At 43.9% G+C, this 12684-nt stretch overlaps 1 protein-coding gene across 1 annotated transcript in view; it reads left to right on the plus strand.

Annotated features, from left to right (window-relative positions):
* The window catches only part of KIAA0247 (KIAA0247 ortholog), an 83462-nt gene that overhangs the window by 3688 nt on the left and 67090 nt on the right, over positions 1-12684 (plus strand). The window lies entirely within an intron of this gene.

Here is a 12684-nt window from a genome sequence, read left to right on the forward strand (position 1 = left end):
CCCTCAGATCCCTCTAGCAGTGATAAGGCATTAAGCTCCTTTGCTACCACTCTTCTTGCTGTGCTGGCCTGTTGTCCTTGTTTCCTGCAACTGCTACCTTGAGTGCAATGGCTTGAGTTTTGAGGGGGTCTCATTAGGAGTGCTAATTTAAATATTTTGAGATTTTTTTGGGTGCTCCTGAGTGATACTTGTACACTTCAGTTAAATAGATATCTTGGTGGATATGTGTGTGTGTTTATTTTTTTGTATCATTAAATAAGAAAATAACTTTTTGTTGATGCAGGACACGTTGGAATTTAATATAGTGGCATCTTTTGTTACATGTTGGGACATGTAACTGAGAATGCAAGTGTACATGTAGCTGAAACTCAGAAGGTATTTTTCCTTCTGTCTCTTCTTTCCTCCTTCCTTGTCCAGAGCAAACATATATTATTTCTCAAATGCTTTTAAATACCCTTAAAGAGGGTATTTAAACTTCCGGTCACTAGTCCAAAGAGCTCTGTAAGTTTTCTAGGATGAATGTGTATGCAACCTATATATTGTTTTGGTTTATGCCAATGATCTGCCCCCAGTCTAAAGACAAACTGCACAGTGGTAGAGAAAGGAGCTTGAAGCCTAGGTATATAGTGAAATATAACTTTGCATGTAATATAGCACAAAAAATAGTCCATTAAAACTGTGTCTCTTCACTAAATCTTATTTGTGGCTGTGGGGAAAGGGCAGGGGGTGGTGGTGAAGATACTGGTTACGTCTGATGTGAAATGATCGCATCGGATAAAGCTGTTAAAAAATGTCTTGCAGATCAGGAGGGGAAGGGGAGAAGTGTACCGAGTTAGCCTCTTTAGCCTTTCCTTGGCAGTACGAAGCTGATGAGCAGCTCATCCTTGTGCTTCTAGTATAGCCGTTTGATTTGTGATAGTGGGCTCTCTGAGGATTGTTGGTGGCAATCCTCCGTGGATAATCTGTCCTGAGTCTGGCTGAGCTGATCTTCGGGTGAATTTGTAAGGGAGTTTGCTGTCTTTCACTAGGGGCTGTTCTCTCCGCAGGGTGGTTTGAGACCCTCTTTAATATCAGTACAGAATACAGGGACAGGAGGGATTTAGATAAGTTAAAGAACATCCCTAGAAGACAGAGACTGACTGAGTGTGTCCCACAGCTAGCATCTGCATATCAGCGCAATGCTCTTGTAGTGTTTCATTTTGATAGTGTTTTTTCCTAGTTCAGAACTGGAAAAGGCTTGCAGCGACAATATAAAAATCTGATCTCTCTGCAAACTGCACAATTTTTGACTATGTAGACATAATGTCTAGATGAGCTGAGCTCTAAAAAGTGTGTAAAAAGGTATTGGGGAGGAGGGAGAAAGGCTCCATCAGAAGACACCCATCTGTGGAGACTGACTTAAAGTGTTTGGGGCAGGGGTCCAGAGCTGAAACTTACCTTTTTGCTAGTGACTGTGCACAGGTGGGGAGCGTGTGTTAGAAAGGCTCTCCAGCGTGGCTTCCTGATGCAAACCTGCATGGAAGCATTAGCTGTGAGAAGGGGTTTATGAGCACTTCCAAACAGCAGTTGTTTTTTAAGGTTGATTCTGTTGACAATATCCTGAAGAGACATCACTAATAGGTGCAGTGTGACACATTTTATGTGGGTAAAATTATGGGCTAGGCATAACTGCCTTTGCCTAGCACTATTAACCCAACAGTTGTTAAATCCCAGGAAATGCTCATTTTCAGGGTGGTGATTGCTTTTATGACCTAAAAATAAAAACTGGAAGGCGTATGTATTGTTGGCTTTCTTTTCTTTACTCTCGGTGGGCATATGCAGGGCATTTCCTGCGAATGAGTGCCCTGTACTTAGTTATTCATATTCTGTCACTTTTCAACATCCTGTTCATCTTTCATGATTTGAAACAATTATCCTGAAATGGTGTGTGTGCGTGTGTGAGAGAGAGAGACCGCCGAGAAGTTGCAGTACAGAACACAGGATTCCTTTCCCCCATTATTTTTATCCTGTGAAGTGAGAACAGAAGGAGGATGGCAGAAGCATTTCTGAACAGCTCCTGTGCAAAGCTTCCCAAAGGCCTTGAACGCTCTCTAACCTGCGCTTTCTTGTCTGTTCCCCCCTTGTTTGGTTGAAGCATTTGTAACGTGGAAAACCTAAAACCCAAGTGCTTGTAACAGTGGTGTCTGCTCTGGGATCGGCCAGCGTTCACCTGCATCCCTTCATACATATCAGGGTTTCTCCTTTGCATATATTGCAACTTTTTTTTTTGGTCCAGGTTAGTACTTCCTTTTCAAGTGGTGTGCTGTAGCATGAAACTCCAGGGGCATATGGCATTGTTAGTATTAGAAATTAAGGAAACAGTACAGAATATTCAAAATTGATCTGTTTTTCTCCCCAAATATTTTCTTTCTGCTCCACTGATAGGAGGCCAGAGGGGACTTCCTCTGCCTGTTTCTTTATGTATGAACTGAGGGTTTGGATTCTAGGTGAGTGTGGGTTGGGTTTTTAGTGGATTTTTGTTTGGTTGGTTTTGTTTTTTTTTTTAAGGTAATTTGAAGACCAGCTTAACCCTTGTGACTCTCTGTTTTAATCTCTGGTAGAGAGGAAGGAAGACGGGTTTTCAGTGGCCACCATATCCTGGAGACAGTATATTGTTCCATTTAATCTATGACGATTGCATCTTCCCACCTCCTCCCCGCTTTCCCCCAATATTTTGTGGAACAGACACTTCTTGATTTTAGTTTTTCATCTGTATTTATCCCTTATTGTGAAGCTAGAGATTTTAACTAGCATAGCTTAGTCATCAACTAACACATTGCAAAAAGGCTCTCTGACTTTTGATGTGACAAACAACTTGCTGTGTGTGAGATTGGGAAGAAGATTCCCCCCCATAACCTTGTGCTCCCTGGCCGATTCCCCTCCAGCTCTGTTACCTTAACAGCCAGTTGTGTTTACGGGTAGAGCTTAGCTTAGCATCTTGGGGAGTGCTTGGGTCAAACTAGCTGGTGATCATTTGTCTCACCTAACCTTGGAGTGGCAGGTTGGAACCCAGCATTACCTGCGGGTGCTATTTCCTCTCTGACTGTAGTAGGGATCAGGCTCTGACCGTACGCTCCTTAAACAGCAGTTTCAGTGAGGCAAGCTGGGTTCGCATGGGATGTATAGATTGAGGTACTTCTTTACAAGGATGGGTCCTTCAGATGAAAATGAAGACATGGCTGGGGGAATGGGTGTTGCCAATGTCCTTACTGTGGCTGTTCAACCAAATTGGCATTATAGCTGGTCTACCATCTCACTTGATGAAATCCTCTCTTCTCTTTGCCTTTCCAACAGGAGGGGCTCTGCAGTTTGTGACAGAAAGCAGTCTTCTCTAGTTCAGCAAATCTGTTCTAAGAGTCCCAAGAAGAGACAGCTATTTATAATGGGCATCAGAGCTGTTGATATGTAACTTTTGGGGCGGGGACTCGCCTCTGTGTTGGTAAAGTGGCAGTTTTATGGCAGCAGGAGCCTGGGATGAACCCATAAATACGAAATACTCATCTGAAAAACAACTTGCTACAGAAAATCTCCTGTTTGAGAGGTATGTCTCTTGAAGATAGGCCTGTTGCAGAATAGGTTGTTTTTTGTTTTAAATGATTCACAGGAAACACCTAGATTCTTCGGAACAACTTGGGTGGGTTTTTTGTTTGTTTGTTTTAACTAAAACCAGGCTGCCCTGCATGAAGTGTGAGGCAGCACAGGGAGGTGGGAAAGGAGATCTGTATTGTACTTTCAAGACTTTTGAAAGGGCCTGAAAACTGAAGTTGGAAATGCTTCCAACTGCTTCAACTTGAAGCATTTGAGCCACTGAATGTTAACAGTCGGCACTAATATGCTTCTGACCTCTGGCAACGTGGCTGAGAAGATAGTCCTGGTTGCTCCTTGTAAGTCGATCTCTGTTGCCTTGGTTGATCTGTGTGCCTGTGCCTGGTCTTTTCCACCATCTCCAACAGTGTACTAGTGTGTTGGTTGGTGCTGAGTAAAGAGGAGGACTTGAATCAGAAGTACTGCTTCTTACAGAATGATGCACGTGCTGCAGCCTCTCCAAGCGTTGTTCCAGACAAGCCTTGCTGAATTTGAGATATGCGATTTGTTTTTTTTCTCACCTGAGGTACTTGGTGGCAAGCAACCATATTTGCTAAAGCAAGCTGGTATTTTCTAGTCCTCCTGCATTGTGCATTTAATTGCTGCATTACTGATTCCTGCTATCTCAAGCATACATTGATTTTTCTTTTTTTATGCCAACTGTTTAACAGGCTCCCAGTACATAAGGGAATTTTGCACCCTCTTTCTACCTAAAGTAGTACGTGGAGCTGTTGAGGGATATTATTCAGCTTAGACAATACCGTGCTGTGTCTTAACAAGGGCATGTGTGTATCCTAAATTCTGTGAAGGTATAGCTGGGCACTGTCTAGCTGCTCAGAGAAGTTCAAGGCAACACTTCCTTCCCTTTCAGTACCTCATGCTGGGTGCTCAATTTTTTTAATCCCCACAAGTGGTGCATTTTTTTAGTATGGATACAGTAAACAGTGCAGAGGGTTTTTTTTGTCTTCCAAGTCATGGAGATCAATATTAAATGTAAAATCAGCAAATTCTGTCTAGATTTTTTTTTCCCCCCCCTAAGACTCAACGATTATCTTAGCCTTTCTTGTCTTCGAGGTCTTCTCTGTCTCCTTTTTGGCTATGGAGCCAAAAATGTTGTGTATGATGATGGTAGAATTTGCTGTAAGTGTAGAAGGCAGCCTGTTCTTCAAGTTGAAGCAAATTTTTGGAGGTAGGTGAGGTTAAGGAGGAGCCAATAAGATATTTTAAGCAGGCTTTTTGAAGCTGGCTTAACTCATTAGTTATACCGGGATGAGCCCATGAATTAAGTAGAATTATTTCAGACTTGTGCTGTGAGGGTGATTGCTGTTACACCTTCTGTACCTGATGTTTGAAAGACTATGGTGGAGATCCTCTCCCCTTTTTGGAGAAGGGAAGGAGCATGAGAATATTGCAAACACAGTATGTGGAATCCCTTGGTGAGTGTGGCACTGCCTGCTACCCGAGAATCTGATGCTGAGAAAGGTATTTGACTTAGACTGCTTGTGAGAACAGAGACTGACAGCTCTGGAGGCTGAGGCTCTATTAGCCTCTAAGAAAAAAAAACAGGGGAGGTTAAGATTAAGAAAGGTGATTAGTGTAGGCAGCGTTAATGCAAGCTTCGTATAGTGACATGAATGTTGTGTGGTTGTTGCCTGGGCTTCTCTACATGCTTCCTGCCTGTCAAAGCCTCTGGGAGGACATCTGCAGGAAATGGAGCAGTGAGCTAGATGAGCTCGTTTTGATCACGTGAATTCTTGCACACCAATATGTGTGTTAATTTTTGAGGGTAGATCAGTTTCCTTAGCTATGTATCTGTCTGTAATTGAGATGTAATCTACAGTGTGCTAGGTGGTGCTCTCAGGTGGGGACACAAATCACAATTAAAGGCCAGTAGCATGCGATGGAGGAAGGTAGGAAAAATGAAAATACAGAAAAATGTAATTAGTTAAAACTGAACTAGGCTGTTTCTTTTATGTGAAGCTACTTGTAGGAAGGTGATGATCTGAGTACATTTGGGAGGGCAAACCTCTCCACAACCTCCCAGTCTCCTGGTGTCCAGGAACTAGTTGTCAGAAGAGATGATGTCACTTAGCTTCTTGTTGACAAGGAATAGCTTTGGTTGTGAAAAGTCAGAGTAATAAAGGTTGGACCTCTGGAGCGACTATAGACCCAACCTCCTGCTCAGAGCAGCCACTCAAGTTATGTAGATCTGGATACAAGGGGTGGGTCTGGATGTATTGCATAATGGTTTGGGCCATATGTAGTAGGTGAGTGTCCCTCATGGGACCTTCCCCCAAGAGAAATGCTGAGCTTGGTTCCTAACTAGCAAAATTACTGCTGCTAGCCAGAGAACAACAGGAGGCTTGGAAGAGGATTGCAAAGGCTTCTGTGTTGAAATCCACATTTAGGTGATATTCAGCTGGCTGCTGGGGTCTGGGCTTTGAGGCCCTTTATTATTTCTGTCTCTGGAGAATCTAGATCTGGGAAGAAGTGGTAAGAGGTTGTAAGTGTCCTCTCAAGAGAAGTTGTTGCATTTGTTTAACATAGTGGGGAGGAAGATTTCTTGCCTTGAGTTTTTGTCTTGTATAAAGTAAAAACATACTTGCCTGCCCAGATGTGACAACCTCTCTCGCTGCCTTCCCATCCTCCTTCACCCTCTGAGGAAAGCATGTATTCCAGGACATACATGTCTTATTATAGATGAAACATTTCCATCCTACAAACACGATGTTTTCAAACACCACTGCAGTCTCTCATGCTGTTAGTGGTACACCCTGGGGGTATGGGTGTTATTATTTGGCCATAGGTTTTTGCCTTTAGGCTGCGTTTGGCAAAAAGTTTTAAGTAAATTCAATCCAGTTTACTTTGTATTAGTATTAAAAGTTTTCAACCCATTCTTTTTCCTTGGTATTTCTGTGGAGAAGACATTGTTGGAGTGAGACTTGCACTTGGATAACCTGGCTGTGTTTTACAGGTAACCCTCTGTAACACAGGATGAGCTTCTCTGATGTCTTCTGGAATAAGAGGAGCTGAAGTAGAGAAGCAAAAACTCACCAAGTAAAAATGATATGTGGATTTACTTCCACAATAATGACTTCCAGTGTAATAGGGTGTAAAGCATGGCTGCTACATGCCTTGCACTGTGGTGTGCGGCTTCATTATGTTGTGGTTTTCCCAATGTGTGGCTGTAAGGTTGCCAAGCTTTCAGCTGCTGGTGTAGGTTTGTGCCAGCCACGCCTGGCACACGAGGAAGTGGTGACCTTGTACGTGTGCAGGGCACGGGCGGCCGCGGGGAGGATGAGAGTTTATGTACTGCACGGGGGGGGTGGCAGGCATTGGCATTACTGTAGCCGGACACAGAAGTCCTTATTCGTTTAGTCATTCAGTCTCAGGTTAAGTGCTAAACTCGGGAGTGCAGGGCTGCTACCTGGCCTGGAAAGAAAAAGTCTTAATGCGGAAATGCTGTTCTCGGGTGGAAAATGTTAAGGTAGAAAGAAGCAGAGAGGGGTCTCTGCTGCTGCCCCTGAGCCAGTGGTGGCCTCTGGAGTGCTTTGCTCTGTGTTTGGTGGTGTTGCAGGCTGTGGAGGTGCACATTTTGCTGTAGTGGGCATTAAATAAACCACTTGATTTATCTAGAATGCAAACATGCAGTGATAGCTATACCACAGAGGAAGATTTGTATGAATCTCTGTTGAACAAAAACCCAAGATACTTTGTCCTGGTCTTTGGCTTGAAATACCAAATGCCCAAGTTTGAGGGTGTGCTTTCTTTGTTCTGGGGGAAGGCGAATTTGGGGATCTCTTCCCGCAGTAGCACTGAGCTAGACCTTATCTCCTTTTGTGTCAAACTGAAGCGCTTCCTTGCCAGGCTTCACTGGGCAGGAGAGCTGAAATACTTGGTGTTCAGAAAACAAAGAAAATCCTGTTGCTCTGGGCTTTCTGAATGCCTAATGAGCAGTGACTATTTAAAGGGACTTGGTCAACTGGGGAATCCTACCTTTGTCTGAAAATTTTCTCTACATCTGTTCATGTAAGATTATGAAAAAGTTTGGAGGGTGAAATGTTACTTTCTCCTTTCAAATCATAGTGTGCCCATTGACATAAGTATGGTCACTTTGATATCCTACAGAACAAATCTGCTCTTCCCAGGGCTGAAGACTTGCCATGCTTCTGTTTTTCTTCTCTGCACCATGTGAGGTATTGAGCAACCGAGTTATCATGAGTCTAAAGCTCAGACCATGGCAGAGTATCTCTAATACCTGAAGCTCCTTTTAATTTACAGAGGAAAAAAATCCTTTAATTACTGCATAGATGACAAATATGAGGATCAAAGTGAGACTTTTGAGGCAAAGCTTAACTGCTTGTAAGCTGGAAGTAATCGTGGCTCTCCTTGCTAATGAAGTTTAATGTTGGGACTACAGAGCTAAGAAGGCAGACTTGGGAAAAGACAATGTGAAAGACTTATTTTTTGTCTGCCCTGTGAAGTACCAGCCTTTCCCCCTTGGCCTCCTTAACCTTGGCAGAGGACAGGTGCCACATGTAGTCATTTTGGCCACTGCCACTTCCTGCAGTCCTGTGTACTTGCATTGGGGTCACCCACATAACTGCTGGTCTGCTCTGACCTTTTCTCAGGCTTCTACTGCTTCATGGCCCAGAGTGTGAAGGGGACACCATGTCCAGTGCTGGATTCAGGTGATCCTAAAATGGATAGGCTGTCCCAAGTTCCACACAGGAAAAGAATGTATTTTGTTTGTCTTCACAAAATCTGCCTTTTCTGAAAACGGTAACAAGGTTGCTGTGGGTTGATCACTGTTAGCCACAAGAAGAGTTAATGATACTAGAGGAAAAAAAGAGCCTAGAAATGTTTGTTATGGAAGTCCATATTTAATCTCTCCCAGTGGCCTTTCTGATTTCCAAGACTATTGATTGCCCCCTGTGTCTGAAAATGAATTTAGTTCTGTGATGCTTTTGCTGGCAATAGATCTTCCTTTTCACATGGAAGAAATGTAGACTATAGATCTTGCTAGAAATTGATTGGGAGTAACTTCTGGTGGCATGGAAAATCTTATATAAGAATATAACGTAAGCTGTGTATAGAAGTCTGAGTTGCAGAAGGCTTTAAAGTCAGAAGCCTGCCTCCAGCTTCCATAGGAGGTTGCTACCCCACACGAGTGCAGTGTTTCTGCTGCTTTCTGGTGCAAAGTGTATCCTTTTCTAGTAGGATCATCAGTAAATGAAATACATAAGGAAGGCAAAACACTTCATGACACTTCATTCTGCAAACTTATCAAAAGCTGGCTTGTATAAGCATAAAGATGAAGTTCCTGGTCCTAAGATGAGGCTGCTAGCCACCCCTCTCAGTACTTAGCCTGGCAATAGCTACAATTAAGCTACTGCACCTCTCTTTCTCACACTTTCTGGCTGTGAGGCTGTTAACCAGACAGTTGCTGTCTGTGTCTCTTCTGTGCTGCATTGCTTTTCCCCTTACTGCTCGTGAGGAGGCTGAAAAAGCCTTGCTGTCTCAGCAGTGGACTTGAAGTCCATGAGAGCTATACACCAGGTACCTGGGAGACTGCCTTTTTGTCTTCCTGTAAGCAAATGCTTGGCTCTGCTGGCGACCCTTGTGGATTGCTCTTTTTGTAGGAGTGTTCATCTCTGGGTTTCTTGCCTGAATTCCCTTCCACGGGCAGAGAGCGAATACAAAGTGAGATGTGTGGGTCAGGGCAATAATATACCTGGACTCAGACTAGAGTGTTTTAAAGGGATGGGGCGAGGAGACTGGGATATGTTGTGGCCTGGATGGATCTGGGAAGTAATGCTGGCACTAGTTAATCTGGCCTGTCATTTTCCATTTTATTTACTCCTGGCACTTGATTGTCAGAGCAGGCTTTTCTACTTCATTCTCTTTGTGGCTTACGCTGCTCAGCACTGCTGCAAAATCCTTCTAATCCTTTTTGCCATCCGTCTCTTGCAACGAAAACTCAATTGACAAAGTGAATACTTGAATTTCAGAGAGCAAGTGAGGATTCAGGTTTGGGAAGAATGAAGAATCAGCAAATATGGCAAGACCTTGTTGGGACTGAGGGACACTTATAATGGGTGAATCAACTTGTGTGCTATATCTTGACAGCTGTTGAGGGGCTTTGCTAGTACCAAGGATCTTATCTCCTTGCACAAGACTTTCGCAACTAAATAATACCCACCAACAGGTGCTCAATTAGAAAAAGACCTGATTGATCTGTTTTTTAAGAGATAATGAGGATGCACTAAGATTGTCCCTCTTGACCTCTGTATCCTGTATTACAACTTTGCTGTATGGCAGACCCATATGTGGGATAGCACTGCTGAAGTAGAAGCTTTCTCAGCTAGTGTGCTTGCCTGTGTTCTGCAAGATATTAGAAAGCATGGCTGCCATGTGTCTGGCCTCACATTTGTTGAAGAAGGACATGTTCTTGGGTGCTCTGATCTGAACCAACTGTTGGTTGCAATTCTGGGCAGTGCTTTCAGGAATTGAAGATGGCTTCAGGATAGCGGTTGGGATTTACTGTGCTAAGCATGCGTACTGCTGCCAGATGCCTCACAGCTCATGACAAAACTGGTCTTTCAGTGTTGCAGCTCTGACTGGGCTGTGGATGAACCACACTCGTGTTAGGGCTAAGCAAAGCTCCTAGAGGAGTGTTCTCATCCTCTTCATTCTGTCGTCCTGTCATGAAAAGTGCTCTGAGCTTGACTGACTGGGCCAGAATACTGGCAGCACCGGTTCTTCAGAAAGCCAAATCTGGACAGGGGATGATGGGGTGGGAACAGGCATTTTCTCTCTTATCTTGGAAGGAGTGACCTATTACTTTTGCTTTTAAATATGAATGAGCTCATTCTCTGTACCTCAGTTGCTGACCATATGGTCTTTCTGGTAAAGTAGCAGATGTTCCTCTCTTGCTGTGTTTTGCTTTGTTACGCAAATTCTCTTTGTTTTCTTTCTACCCTGTCTGCAATGGGCTGTAATAGTGTTCAGCTCCAGTGTACCAGGTTATTGCCCTGAATCTCTAAATGTGCATTTACAAATAAGGTGGGGGCTGCATAAAATGTTGCTTGGTTTGTGGATCTGATGCATGTGTGTATATAGGTGGTAACTGAACCCTGCGTTCTGGGTCAGTATGCTTAGCTGAATAGTTTCTTCTTCTGTTTTGCTGTTACTTATGGGCTCCGCACTTTGTTCTTCAACATAAAACAGAATGTTCCACCCCACCTTCTTTGTGGTAGTTTGGTTTGTTTTTGCTAGTGAATGCAATTTCTTTGCAAATCTGCATCACTTTGTATCCCAGAGCAGCGTTGTTTTAGTGAGAGAATGGGGATATTTTTGCATGTAAGCGGTTGTTTTCTATATTATCCCTGCTGGTATAGTTGTTTGTTCTCTTGTGTACTCATGAGCTGCTGTTCCAGTGTAGTAAGGGAGGGTAGGCATATGGTGGTGGACTGCAGCAGTCAAATGTCTGTGAGTGCCAGATAGATCATGGCATCCCCCAGTCTGGATGCAGGAATTAAAGGGTTGCACCCACAATGAATTGTTCTCTGTTGTGTCTTTATTTGCATGGGGTATGAAGCACTTGACACAACACTCAGAGAAACTTTGGTCCTTGCTGGTGAGAATGACTCAGCTCTTCATAAATCTTATTTCACGTATTCTTAGGAATCCTCATGTGGGAAGGGGCCCATTGCTTTGCCACTGGAGATCTGTTGCCCTCAGGCAGTGTCAGAGGCTGGCTGAGCCTGCGCTGCCATGCTGACCTGCATGTACTCTTATCATACATGCAGCTAGAACAGGTGGGGTTATGAACCGAGCCCTTCTGCGGGCTTCTTGTCTGGGCATAGACAGACAGCTCCTTCCCCTTTCCCTGTAAATCTAGCCGTGGTCAAAATTTCTTTCTTTCCCCTGTCCAGGGACCCTGCCTGCTAGTCTTCTGTGTAAAGTGAAGCGTGTGTCAGTATTGACGTATTTACTAAGAAGGGTGTCAAACAAAGAAGAATGTGGTGGTAGATTTTTTTTTTAAAGATTTTTGGAATGGGGAGGAAGATTTGCTGTTAATATCAAGGAAGCTGCCATGGTTTAACAAGGAAAAAACTTTTCCATCGTTCAGTGAGGTATACGGTGATGGGATTGCTTAAGGTGAAACAAATACTAGTTTTGTCTTTCCTTTTTGAGGGAATGCAGATACCAGCTTTCTCCATATATAAATGACTGGAACAGTTCAAAGTGTGTGTGTGTGTGTTTGTGTTCACTGGTTAATGCGATACTGAGAAGAGGCACTAGCGCAGGTCTTTTGACCAGTCTGTTGATGTGTTTGTTGTCTTTTGCTTTACTTTGGAAGGCTTATGGCAGTGGCACGGGTTGATTCCCCTCTGGGGACAGCATGAGCCTCTAGAGGAGGGATTCTTTCTGGTGAAGGAAGCAGAGGTGGGGAGGTGATTATCTCGGGGCCTGAGGGGTTTGCCTCAGACCATGCACTGAAGAAAGATGCAGTACAGAACTGCCCTTCCCATCTGTGCTCAGAAACCGCTAGTCCTTTCTGGAAGACTCGTGTCTGGGTGCTCTTGGGCTGGCTGTTTCCTCTTTGGGCTGTAAGTCACCTGTGCTGGTGCATTTGTACAGTGCTGCTTATCATGTGAGGGCTTGTTGCTACATTCAGTGAGACAAGGTGGTCTTGCAGGCAGCTTTAACTGAAAAATACCGTAACTTGCAGGTAGTTCCAAGCTTAGTGTGGCCCCTTGGCAGAGCCAGTCAGTGGGCCACGCCGTTTTAGGCATATGCTCCTGTAGGAGACTGAAACCTAAAGGACTGCTTGAGGGAGGAAGGGTGCGTTTGAGGATGTTGGGATTAATGGTAGAGTTATTCAGTTATGATAGATTGCTCTAAAATTTTAATGCTTTTCTTACTAGAAGACAAAACAACAGGAGTGAAACCTGCTGATAGCTATGTTTGGGAGCAGGCTCAGGTTCCCTGAGAATCCCACTGGGGCCAGTTAAAAGGATGCAAGGAGGCAGCGATTTCATCTTTGTCCTTAAT

This window comes from Pygoscelis adeliae, unplaced genomic scaffold (genome assembly GCF_000699105.1).
Source record: "Pygoscelis adeliae isolate BGI_AS28 unplaced genomic scaffold, ASM69910v1 Scaffold356, whole genome shotgun sequence".
Classification (NCBI taxonomy): Eukaryota; Metazoa; Chordata; class Aves; order Sphenisciformes; family Spheniscidae; genus Pygoscelis; species Pygoscelis adeliae.